Genomic DNA, 13,640 nt, shown 5'->3' with positions numbered 1-13,640 from the left:
ATATCTATTTTGTACATAGTGGCTTGTGGCTCTTAGTCACATACTCCTAAATGCCTCTCCCCTTCCCTCTCTCCTTTGGTAACCACTAGTTTATTTTTCATATCTGTGAGTCTGTTTCAACTTTGCATATACATGCACTTGCAGTATTTTTTAGATTCTTCATATAAGTGATATATAGAATTTTTCTTCAAAATTATTTCACTAATCTTAATATTCTCTAGCTTCATCCACATTGCTGCAAATGGTGGAATTTCATTCTTTTTATGGCCAAGTAATATTCCATTGTATAGGTACACCGCTTTTTCTTTATCCATTCATTTGTTAGTCAGCACTTGGGTTTCTTCCAAATATCGACTATTGTAAGTTGTGCAGGGGTACATGTCCCTTTTCAATTAGTGTTTTGTTTTTTCTGGATATATACCCAAGATTACAATTGTTGGGTCATATGGAAGTTCTGTTTTTATCTTTTTGAGGAACTTTCATACTGCTTTCCATAGTGGCTGTACCAGCTTACATCCCCACTTACAGTTGTAGGAGGGTTCCCTTTTTTCCATGTCCTCTCCAACATTTGTTATTTGTGTACTTTTCTATGATAGCCATTTTTGCAGGTATGAGGTGATATGTTATTGCTGTTTTGATTTGCATTTCTGTAATAATTAGTGATGTTTAGTATCTTTTCATGTGACAGTTACTCATTTGTGTGTCTTCTTTAGGGGAAAAAAATGTCTATTCAGGTCTTCTGCCCATTTCTTGATTTGGTTAGTTGTTTTTTCGATATGAGTTGTTTGTATATTTTGGATATTAATCCCATGTCGATTATATCATTGGCAAATATTTTTTCCCATTTCATAGATTGCCTTTTCTTTTGTTTAGTTTGTTTCATTTGCTATGCAGAAGCTTTCATGGTTAATTAGGTCCCATTTGTTTATTTTTGCTTATATTTCTTTTGCTTTAGAAGATAAATCCAAAAAAATATCGTTACAATAGGCAGTGTTCTGCCTATGTTCTCTTCTACGAGTTTTATGGTTTCAGTTCTTACATTTGGATCTGTAAACCATTTTGGGTTTATTTCTACATATGATGTGAGGAAGTATCTCATCTCGCTTTTTTACATGGAGCTGTCCAGTTTCCCAGCAATCTTTGTTGAAAAGGTTGTCTTTCTCCATTGTAGAGTCTTGCCTCTGTTGTCATAGATTAATGGACCATAGGTGTGTGGGTTTATCTCCTAGATTAAACGGACCATAGTTGCGTGGGCTCTGTGTCCTGTTTCACTGATATATCTGTCTGTAGCATGCTTCCCAGGTGGTGCAGTGGTAAAGAATCCACCTGCCAATTCAGGAGATGCAGGAGACCTGTGTTCCATCCCTGGGTCAGGAAGATTCCCTGGAGGAGGAAATGGCAACCCACTCCAGTATTCTTGCCTGGGAAATCCCATGGACAGAGGAGCCTGGTGGCCTACCATCCATAGAGTCACAAAGAATCAGACACGATTGAGTGACTAAGCATGCAACACCAGTATTTGGATTACTGTAGTTTTGTAGAGCAGTCTGAAGTCAGGGAGGATGCTAACTCCCAACTTTGCTATTTTTTCCTCAAGATTGCCTTAGCAATTTGGGGTCTTCTGTGGTTCCATGTAAATTTTAAGGTTATTTTTTCTGGTGCTGTGGAAAATGTCATGGGTATTTTGATAAGGATAGCATTAAGTCTGTAGATTGCTTTGGGTAGTAAGGTCATTTTAACAATATTAATTCTTCTGCTCTAAGAACACCAGATATTTTTCCATTTCTTTTTATCATCTCGAATTTCCTTCATCAATGTTTTATAGTTTACTTCCTTGGATAAGTTTATTCTTTAATTTTATTCTTTTTGATGCAATAGAATTGCATCTATTCTAAATAGATTTAAATTGCTTCCTATTTTAAATAGGATTGTTTTATTTTCTCTTTATGATAGTTAATTGCTGGTGTGTAGAAAAGCAACAGATTTCTGTGTATTAATCTTGTATCGTGCAACTATGCCAAATTCATTTATTAATTCTAATAGTTTAGGGATGGAGACTTTAGGGTTTCTATATGAAGTATCTTGTCATCTGCAGTTCTACTTCTTCACTTCCAATTTAGATGCTTTTTTTCCCCTTGTCTTATGCTGTGGCTGATACTTCCAATAGTATGTTAAATAGAAATGGGCATTGTCAACTGAGTTTGTCTTAAATGACCTTTATTATGTTGAGATATGTTCCCTGTACACCCACTTTGCTAAGAGTTTTTATCATAAGTGGATGTTGAATTCTGTCAAGTGATTCTTCCTCATCTATTGAGATGATCATGTGATTTTTCTGTACTTGTGATAACATGGTGTATCACAGCCATTGATTTGTGAATGATGAATTGTCCTGTGTCCCTGGAAAAAAACAACTGGATCACATTATATGATCCTTCTTATATGTTGTTGGGTATGGTTTGTTAATATTTTGCTAAGGATTTTCAAATCTATGTTCATCAAAGCTACTGGCCTATAATTTTTTTTTTTTTTTGGTAGCACCTTTGTCTGATTTTGGTAATAGGGTAATGGTGCTCTCAGGCTTCCCTTATGGCTCATACAGTAAAGAATCTGCCTGCAATGCAGCAGACCCAGGTTCGAGCCCTGGGTATGGAAGATCCTCTGGAAAAGGGAACGGCAACCCATTCCAGTATTCTTGCCTGGAGAATTCCATGGACAAAGGAGCCTGGCAAGCTACAGTCCATGGGGTCACAAAGAGTCGGACACGACTGAGCAACTAACACTTTCACTTCACTTTCAATGATGCCCTCATGCAATGAATTTGGGAGTGTATCTTCCTCTTTAAACTTTTGGAATAGTTTGAGAAGGATAGGTAACAACTCTTATATGTTTGGTATAATACTCTTGTGACATTGTCTGGCCTTGGACTTTTGATTGCTAGAAGTGCTTTTATTTAGAAATTTGATGTTACTACTAGTAATCAGTCAGTTCCAATTATCCATCTCTTCTTGACTCAGTCTTGGCAAGTTGTATCTTTCTAGAAATTTGTCCGTTTCTTCTAGGTTGACCAATTTGCTGGCATATAGCTGTTTGTCGGAGAAAGCAATGGCAACCCACTCCAGTACTCTTGCCTGGAAAATCCCATGGATGGAGGAGCCTGGTGGGCTGCAGTCCATGGGGTCGCTAAGAGTCGGACACAACTGAGCGACTTCACTTTCACTTTTCACTTTCATGCATTGGAGGAAATGGCAACCCACTCCAGTGTTCTTGCCTGGAGAATCCCAGGGACGGGGGAGCCTGGTGGGCTGCTGTCTATGGGGTCGCACAGAGTTGGACACAACTGAAGTGACTTAGCAGCAGCAGCAGCTGTTTGTAGTATTTGCTTATGATTTTTTGTATCTCTGTGATGTCAGTTGTTATTTCTCCTCTTTCATTTCTTATTTTGTTTACTTAGGTCCTCTCTCTTTTCTTCTTGGTGAGTCTGGCTAAAAGTTTATTAATTTTGCTTGTCCCTTAAAAAAATCAGCTCTTGGTTACATTGATTTTATTTCCATTATTTGCTTTATTTCCTCTCTGGTCTTTATTACTTCCTTCCTTCTCCTGACTTTGGACTTTGTTCTTTTTCCAATGCCTTTTGATGATAGGTAACTTCACTTATTTGAGATGTTTCTTGTCTCTTGAGGAAAGCCTGTGTTGCACTAAAATTCCCTCTTAGAGTTGCTTTTTCCATCTCATAGATTTTGGAGTGTTGTGTTTCTATTTCATTTGTCTTTCATTTCACATGTGGTGGGAAGACAGTCATGGGGGCAACACAAGCTAATCAGTAGAAGTACCCCCAAGGAGCTTCCAAAACATCCTTCTAAGAGTGATTTTAAGGCAGCCCTGAGGATTTCCAGAATGCTTCAGGAATACACTGGTCTCCTACAAAGTCAAGACTAACTACGTTGGTTTCTGACCAAAGTAGCAGCAAAAAGAGGGAAGGGGAAGTGACCCAGCACCACGTGACAACTGCCTGCCTGGAAGACTTGGACTGTTGGTGGCGTTGGGAGCCAGGAAGGAGGTGGGAAACACCCTGCTAGTGTCCCAACAGCCCAGAGAAGAAAAACACATTTAACTGACGGAAATGTAATAAAACAGCCCGAAGCAGATGTAACTAGCTATGGATATTGTGAAACATATCACCATCCTATTTGTTCAAATATCACTTTCAGTCCAGTTCAGTCACATTTCATCAAAATACAAAATAAAAACATACGTCCCTCTCTCTACCATCATATATCCCCTCTCTACCCAAATGGTCTCTCTAATCCCTAAACTCTGGCTTTTGTTTCTCTCCACTTTGATGTCTAAGTCATCATTACATTTATTAACGATTAATACTTCTGTATACAGCATTGAAAATATTTACCTATCATAAAGTTATTATTACATTTTCAAATACATATTCACATTTGGATCCATAATCCACATAAAACAGATTATTGGACATGGTGTGAAATAAGGGTCAAGAAGAAATATGTGTTCTTAAAGGATATCATAGAGGCATTTATTGTCCTAGAACCACTTACTGAGGAGTAAAAAGAAAAAAAAATCTTTTCCCCACTATCTGCCATAAATCCTCCATCATAAACCAAGCATTCAATATGTGTGTGCTGCTGCTGCTGCTAAGTCGCTTCAGTCGTGTCCAACTCTGTGCGACCCCATAGACGGCAGCCTACCAGGCTCCCCCGTCCCTGGGATTCTCCAGGCAAGAACACTGGAGTGGATTGCCATTTCCTTCTCCAATGCATGAAAGTCAAAAGTGAAAGTGAAGTGACTCAGTCATGTCTGACTCTTTGCGACCCCATGGACTGTAGCCTACCAGGCTCCTCTGTGCATGGGATTTTCCAGGCAAGAGTACTGGAGTGGGTTGCCATTGCCTTCTCCCAATACGTGTGTATCAGTGTCTAAATGTGTGTGGAATCTCTATTTCCTGTCCATTAGTCTGTGTGTCTATGCCCCTATCAGTACCACACTACCTTCATGACTGTGGCTTCATTTGCTACAATAAGACTTCCCATCTTATTCTCATTCTTCAAGTCTTGGCTAATATTGACCATTGGTTTCTCCATATTTGTTTAGAATCAATTAAGTTCTATGAAATACCTCTCAGATGCAATGAATCCTATAGAACACTTTTTGGAGAATTGACTTTAAAAAAATTTTTTTTCTGTTTCAAACACCACCATGGAATATCTCTATGCTTAGGTCCTATTAAGTGTCTCTTCTTATAATTTTATACATATTTTCACCAAGAGGTCGTGCACAACTTTTTTTAGATTTATATTTAGTTATTTGATAATTTTCATGATTTAAATGTTAACTTCCTCAAAATTTCCAACAGTATTATAGTATTTATCAAAATATAAATAATGTTTAAGTTGGTTTTATGGCCCAGCAAATTTGTCAAACTGCCTTATTAACTGTAATAGTTGAGCTGCAAGTTCTTTGGCATTTTCTACATACACAATAGCATCTCAAATATTCAGTTTTATTTCTGCTTTTCATTACCTTATACCTTTCGCTTCTATTTCCTGCTTATGTGCACTGTGTAAAATCTCTAGTATAAATACTAAAGAGAAATGGTGATTATGGCTATCCGCATGTCCTTATATTGTTTCACTCTAAAGCAAAAACACTGTGTGTTTCAACATTAGTATAATGATTGCTGGGGGTTTTTATGGAGACATTTTATCAGGTTAAAAACATTATTTTTTATTTATACTTTGCTTGAATTTTAATTAATGAACTTCAGCAAGTGCTTATTTGTTCATTTCAATTGAATAATCATACGACATTTCTCCTTTTATCAATCAATGTGTTGTTTTACAGCAATTGGGTTTGAATAAAAAGTCACCCACTCCTAGGATAAACCCAAATTCGTCCTGATATATTACTTTTCCTTGTTGAATTATTCGACATACCTCAATATTCAAGTGATATTAGCCTGTAATATTCCTTTCCCATATTGTCTTTATTGGGTTTGGCATTGAGGCTTTGCTAGTCTCATAAAGGAGATAGGTAGCATCTCCTCTCCAGAAGATATTGTGTAGTGTTCTTTGAATATTTTCTTGAGATGCTCAGTGAAGCTTTATGAGCATGGGGCTGCCCTTGATAGAATGTTTTTGAAAACAGAATCAATTTATTGAATGTTTAAAGGAAAATTAAAACTTCTTGGGTATATTTCACTAAGTTATATTTTTTAGGGATTTGTCAATTTCATGTAGATTTTCAAAATTATTGGCTTCCCAATGACATATAAGATAACATAGATATGACATACACACACACACACATCTCCCACATACAAACCCTTTCTCAGTTAATGCAAGTATCTTCTCTAACCCTGTGGCTTTACTTTTCACTGTAAAAATTCTGATTATCCACTTTTTGGATAATCAGAATTTCACTTTTATTCATACCATGCTGTGCTTAGTCACTCAGTCGTGCCCAACTCTTTATGACCCCATAGACTGTAGCCCGCCAGACTCCTCTGTCCATAGGGATTCTCCAGGCAAGAATACTGGAGTGGGTTGCCATACCCTTCTCCAGGGGATCTTCCTAACCCAGGGATTGAACTAAGGTCTCCCACATTGTAGGTGGATTCTTTACCATCTGAGCCACCAGGGAAGCCCAAGAATACTGGAGTGGGTAGCCTATCCCTTCTCCAGGGGATCTTCCTGACCCAGGTATCAAACCAGGGTCTCCTGCATTGCAGGGGGATTGTTTACCAGCTGAGCTATCAGGGGAGCCCCACCTCTATTCATATATACCCAATAAATTTTTATGTATATCAATTTATCCATTTTTACTTTCTAATTATAATTGGTTAGCACTTTTTATATCTTAAAATTTTTCCCTTTGTTAAGTTTATTAAGAAATTCTTCTTTTAAAAGTTTTTTCCTTTATTTTAAATAATCAAGTTTTATCTTTATTCATACTCAATAAATTTTACTATAAATTATTTTTGCCATTATTAATCATTTTAAACTCATTTTTTGTCTCCATTCTTTTAAAATTTTAACTCTTTATTTACAGTGGATCTTTGAACAGTGCAGGGGTTAAGGGCATCAACCCTCCACCCAGTGGAACATCCAGGTAAAACTTATAGTTGGCCCTCCCATTCTGTGGTTTCACATTCACTTATATAATCAACCATGGATAATGTAGTATGGTAGCATTTACAACTGAAAAAAAAACTTGTATAGAATGAAAAATGAGATGGTGGAGTAGAAGGACTTGAGCATACCTCTGCTAATGAAAACACCAAAATCACAACTAACTTGCTGGACAATCATTTATGAAAAAAGACTTTGACAAACTAGAAAAGATATTCTACTCGCACAAAGAAGAAGCTACAATGAGATGTCAAGAGGGGCTCTTTCACAATAAAATCAAACCCCATACCACCAAGTGAGCAACCGACAAACCGGAAAATAATTATTTCTCAGAAATTCTTTCACAAGAGTGAGACTCCCTAGCCCCACGTCAGGCTTCCCAGCCTGGAGATCTGGCACTGGGGGAAAGACCCCCAAGAGCATTTGCTTTTGAAGGCCAGCAGGACTTGAATGCAGGAGCTCTACAGGACTGGGGAAAATGGAGACTCCACTCTTGGGGTGCATATTCAAGGCTTCATGTGCACTGGGACCCAGACCAAAGCAGTGACTCCATAAAAGCCTGGGCCAGACCTAGCTGGGGGGCCTGGAGGGTATACTAGGAAGGTGGGATACCCTATCCTGGGAAGGTGTGGCTCACTGTGAGGGCAAGGACAGTGGTGGCAGACACCCCAGGGAATGCTCATCAGTGTGAGATCTCCTGGAGATTGCCATTTGGGCACCAAGACCTGGCCTTACTCAACAGCCTGCAGGCTCCAGTGCTAGAATGCCTGTTTCACAATAAAATCAAATAACCCCATACCCACAAGGTGGGCAACAAACAAACTGGAAAATAATTGGGAAAAGTCCCACTCATCAGCAAACATGTTGCCTAAAGTCATCCTGAGCCAATAACTGCCTATAAACACATCCCTTGACATAGCCCTGCCAACCAGCAGGACAAAACACAGCCCCACCCACCAATAGCAAGTACTCGTCCTTCCCACTAGGAAGCCTGCACAAGCCCTGAACCAAGTTCACCCACCAGGAGACAGACACCAGAAACAAGAAAACTTACAGTTCTGCAAGGAACTGTAAGTTCTGAGGAACACAGACCACAGACATAGAAAGTTAGATAAAATGAGATTGCAGGAAAATATGTTCCAGATGAAGGAACAAGATAAAACCCCAGAAGAACAACTAAGTAAAGTGAATATAGGCAATCAACCTTGAAAAGAATTCAAAGCAACAATGGTAAAGATGATCCACAATCTCAGAAAATGAATGGAGGCACAGACTGAGAGGATACAAGAAATGTTTATTTTTTTGGAGGGACTAGTTCTTTATTTCAAAAAGACATTTATCAATTTTCAGTATCAAAACAGTTACACTATTGGGTTTTTTTTTTCTCCTGGTTGGTCCCCAGAGAGACCACACCAAAGGTGAGAACATTTTAAGCCAATTAAGCTGCAGGATGCACACCTAACAGACCTCACTGAAACCTCATCAAAAAAGTGGGATTGGGTAGGTAAAGAAACTTTAAAAGATCAGCACACTGCTAGCCCATAGACTGTAGAGAGCTCTCACAGGCAGAGGGGTGACCAGTTTGCCTCAACCCCAAAGAAGCAAAGTTCCAAAATATAAAAATTTACAAGTTTTGTACGTACGCTTTTCAAGATTTCTCCAGCACTAACCGACACAAAGCACAATGAGATGGCACTTTTAGAGACAGCAGCTTCAGACCCAGTAAAGGGTGATGAGATGAGTTTCATATGGCTAAATCAGTGGCAAAACATATTTTCTCTCCTTTCTTTCAAGGAGGCAGGAGAGCAAATGAGTGGTCACTTCAACATAAGGGGCACGTGATCTATTCTGTGAGCAGTTGGGAACAGGGTAGAGCTGCAACAAGGATTTGGTCTCAGAGGTTTCACCATCTTAATTGTTTGGTCACTTCTGATGAAAAAAGGAAAAAAAAAAAAAAAAAAGGTTGTCCAAATTTAAAGCTGAAAACCTGAACGGCACTTTTTTTTTTTTTTTTTTTTTGGCTAACTCCTCCTGGAATCATCATTCTGGTTTGGCAGGTACTTTTTACAGGGCAATGAGGTTTCCCCAAATGGAGCCTTTCTCTGGGCTGCTAGGCTCTCAGTAAGGCAGGCCCAAACCTTTTCCCTTTCTCTCTGGAGAAGGCAATATACATTAAGCTGAAATGTTACCTTCCAAAAGTGAGAAAGGGATTAGACTGCTGCTTCAGAACTACGGAATTATCTGGAATGTTTTTTTTACAAATGGTTGTTACATCAACAACAAAAAAGGTAATTACAAAATGTGTACATCACAACATGCTTTTAAAGACACTTTGCATTGTGCTCACATTCCCTTAAACGTTGTTCCCAAAGGTGCTCAGCCTCTAAGCCCAACTGGAATCTCTGGGGAGAGGCAGAGACAGTTTGGCGAAAAGGACACAGGAGTAGGGGGGTGGAAGAGGTGGCGAAAGGAGAAAGCACCCTTCCACTTAAAGATCAGCCCTCAGTTTAAAGGTCAGCTTCGGGCAGGCTGGCCCCAGCGAGTCGGGGTGAGAGGGAGGAGCAGCGGCAGGGCGGGGCTGGGGTGCTCTACATCTTATTGAGGTCAAGCAGAGTCTGGTCCAGCATCCTTTGTGTACAGAGGTGCTCCTCTTTGGTGCATTTCAGTTTATCTTCCAAATCATCAGTTATCTTTTCCAGCTTGGCTACTGATCTCTCAGCAAACTCAGCACGGGTCTCTGCCTCCTTGAGTTTATCGGTAAGAATCTTTATCTCTTCCTCTTATTTGTCTTCTTTTTGAGAGTACTTTTCTTCAGCAGCACTCAGACACTTCAGGTTCTGGTCCATCAGTCTGATTTGCTCATCTATCTCTCGGCAACGGGACTCTGCCTGCTCGGCTCGCTCCTCTGTGCGCTCCAAGTCTCCCTCAATAATCACCAACTTGCGAGCCACCTCTTCGTACTTCCTGTCTGCCTCTTCTGCAGTGTGCTTAGCTTCTTTGAGTTGGATTTCCTGGAGTTCCATTTTTTCTTCATCTTTTAAGGCTCAGTTTTCAATAACCTCCATACCTCTGTCGCTCTCATCAGCAGCTTTCTCAGCTTCCTCCAGCTTTTGCAGGGCAGTGGCCAGGCGCTCTTAAGCTCGGTCCAGCTCCTCTTCAACCAGCTGGATCCTAAGGTTCAAGGAGGCCACCTCAGCCTGTTCTCAGGCCCGTCTTTCTCCCTCCACTTCCCGCGGGAGGCGCTCGGCCCTCTCCTCTGCATCGTCAGCCTGCTGCTGCAGAACCTGGATCTTGCGCTTCACCGCCTTGATGGTGGTGATCCCGGCCATGGTCCCCACGCAGCTCCTGCTTGCCTTCGGGTTCCTGCCTCCTCCGCTTGGCGTTGCAGCCGCTTCTCCAAGAAATGTTTAATAAAGATCTAGAAGATTTAAAGAACAGAGATGAACAATACAGTACAATATAATTATTCAACAATACAATACAGTGACTAAAATGAAAAATACACTAGAAGAAATCAATAGAATAAATGAGGCAGGAGAATGAATACATGAACTGAAAGACAGATTGGTGGAAATCACTGTTGCAGAACAGAAGAAAGAAAGAAGGATGAAAAGAAATGAGGACAGCCTAAGAGACCAAAATTCACATTATGAGGAGGAGAGAAAGAGAAAGGACCTAAGAAAATATTTGAAGAGGTAAGAGCTGAAAATTTCCCTAATATGGGAAAAGAAACACTCACTCAACTACAGGAAGCACAGAGTCCCATACAAGGTAAGCCAAAGGAGGAACACAGAGAGACACATATTAATCAAATTGACAACAATTAAAGACAAAGAGAAAATATTAAAAGCAACAAGGGAAAAGCAACAAATAACGTACAAAGAAACCCCATACCATTATCAGCTAATTTTTCAGTAGAAACTCTGCAGGCCAGAAGGGAATCGCACAGTATATTTAAAGTGATGAAACGGGAAAACCTGTAACCAAGAATGCTCTACTCAGCAAGGCTCTCATTCAGATTTGATGGAGAAATCAAAAGCTTTACAGACAAGGAAAAGCTGTGAGAAGCCAACGCCACCAAACCATCTTTACAACAAATGCTAAAGGAACTTCTCTAGGTGAAATAAAAGGCCACAACTAGAAACAAGAAAATTATGAATGGGAAAGCCCACCGGTTAAGACAAACATACAGCAAAGACAGGAAAACATCCACACACAAATATGATGTCCAAACCAGCAATCATGAAAAGAGGAGAGTACACAAATGCAGGATATTGGGAATGCATTTGAAATTAAGAGATCAGCAACTTAAAACAATATTGTACATCAAAACCTCATGGGAACCAAACCTACAGTAGACACGCACACACAAATCCAAACATGATACTAAACATAATCATCAAATCACAAGAAGAGAGAACTAAAGAGGGAGGGAAGGAAAAAGATCTACCAAAACAAATCCAAAACAATTAACAAGATGGCAATAACATACATATCAATAATTACCTTAACTATAAAAGCTTTAAATGCTCCAACAAAGACAGACTTGCTGAATGGATACAAAAATAAGGCCCATATATGCGCTATCTACAGAAGACCCACATCAGATATAGGCACATATAAAGACTGAAAGTGAGGGGATAGAAAAAGGTGTTCCATGCAAATGGAGATCAAAAGAAAGTTGGAGTAGCAATACTCATATCAAACAAAATAACTTTAAAATAAAGACTGTTACAAGAGACAAAGAAGGACACTGTGTAATGATCAAGAGATCAATCTACGAAGAAAATATAACAATTGTAAATATATATCCACCCAACAGAGGAGGACCTCAATATATGAGGGAAATGCTAATAGCTGTAAAAGGAGACATCTATATTTTATTATACTGATAATATTATCTTAAAAACTAAAGGGTTTTTTCCTCTTTTGTTATTTACTATTTCTTAGTCATGATGTCTTGTATCCTTATGTGTTTGCTGAGCTGTTTGTATTTGGCTATATGCTTGTCACTATACTTGAAAAATAACTTTTTAGGTATAATTCGAATTTTGAAGATAAGTGAATTTCTTCTAGATTTGCCATAGATTCTGCCAGGTACTTTGGAACACAATCCATAAGTACAATAACAGAAGTTCAAGGCTTGAGAGTCCATTAAAAAGTCCAGATAATTGCAAACTTTCAAGAAATTATTTGCAATTACTAACTCAATACCTCTTTTTTGTTAATTTGAGCATGTAGCCTTTTAAGTTCATAGCTTATTGCAGGGAGGGTTTGACTAGACCTGTCTGTCTAGACTAGACCTCGTGATCTTTGATTTCTACACCATCATTTTAGGTGCTCTTCAAACAGAAGCTCAAATTCTGTGGATTTAGCAAATTCTCTCAGAGAAATAGAGCTACCTGTCTTGATTCCCATTATTCCTTCTGTTTTAACCTAATAATAACTCTTGCATTGGGAGTTCTTCAAGGCTTTTAAGGTTTCCATACATTTTAAACAAGTGTGTTTGGGGTTGGTTTTGGTGGGAAGATTGGCATGAAATCCTAGTCACTGTTAATGAAATCCCTAAACATCTCTCTACCCAGATCGTTAGGAGCATATTTTTTACTTCCCTTTTTGCACATGGACTCTCTGTTCTTTATACTTTCCCCTTAGTTTAAATTAGAGTAACATTTTAAAAACAAAATAAACAGTTAAAAAGCTTACAGAACAATAAATTAAAATTACCCAAAGGCACTAAGTAAAGTAGTTATACTATTTTTGCTTGTTTTCCTGTTTGCTGCCTATATCTTTTTGAGATGCATAAGGAAATTTCATGAGGTTGTAATCGTTTACAATGTAATAGGGACAGAATTAAGTTCTTTGCAGCTTTGAGAATAAGCGCCAAGCTGTGTATATTTGTATATGGGGAGAGGATCCTTAACTTTCATAAGATTTTTCAAGTGGGCTTATCACAATCCATAAAAGGCTGAGAACTCTATTGGTTTTCAATTCTGACATTTTTGCAAACATTTACTGTATTGTAGGGCTTTCTGTGCCAACACAGAGTCTTCCAAGTATTTTTAAGAGCGTCTAGCAGAAGGAAATGGCAGCCCACTCCAGTATTCTTGCCTAGAAAATCCCGTGGACAAAGGAGCCTGGTGGGCTGCTATCCATAGGGTCGCACAGAGTTAGACATGACTGAAGCGACTTAGCATGCATGCATGCATTGGAGAAGGAAATGGCAACCCACTCCAGTATTCTTGCCTGGAGAATCACAGGGACAGAAGAGCCTGGTGGGCTGCCATCCATGGGGTCGCACAGAGTCGGACACGACTGAAGTGACTTAGCAGCAGCAGCCCCCTGTGTTACTCTACAGAGCTCTGCCTTCCCTTCTCTCAGTGTTGAGTGTCCACTCCTTCAGCTGTCACAGGTAGCAGAGAGCTACCTCCTTCTTAGGCGCCAGCACCCGTGGAGCAGAGACGGGTTTAGGCTGATGGGTCT

At 39.3% G+C, this 13,640-nt stretch overlaps 1 pseudogene; it reads right to left on the bottom strand.

The window, feature by feature from the left end:
• Positions 1-8,805: 8,805 nt before the first annotated feature.
• Positions 8,806-10,565, bottom strand: LOC129633652 (tropomyosin alpha-3 chain-like; annotated as a pseudogene).
• Between the last annotated feature and the right edge of the window lie 3,075 nt (positions 10,566-13,640).

This window comes from Bubalus kerabau, chromosome 19 (genome assembly GCF_029407905.1).
Source record: "Bubalus kerabau isolate K-KA32 ecotype Philippines breed swamp buffalo chromosome 19, PCC_UOA_SB_1v2, whole genome shotgun sequence".
Lineage (NCBI taxonomy): Eukaryota > Metazoa > Chordata > Mammalia > Artiodactyla > Bovidae > Bubalus > Bubalus kerabau.
This window is presented reverse-complemented; position numbering and strand designations above follow the sequence as displayed.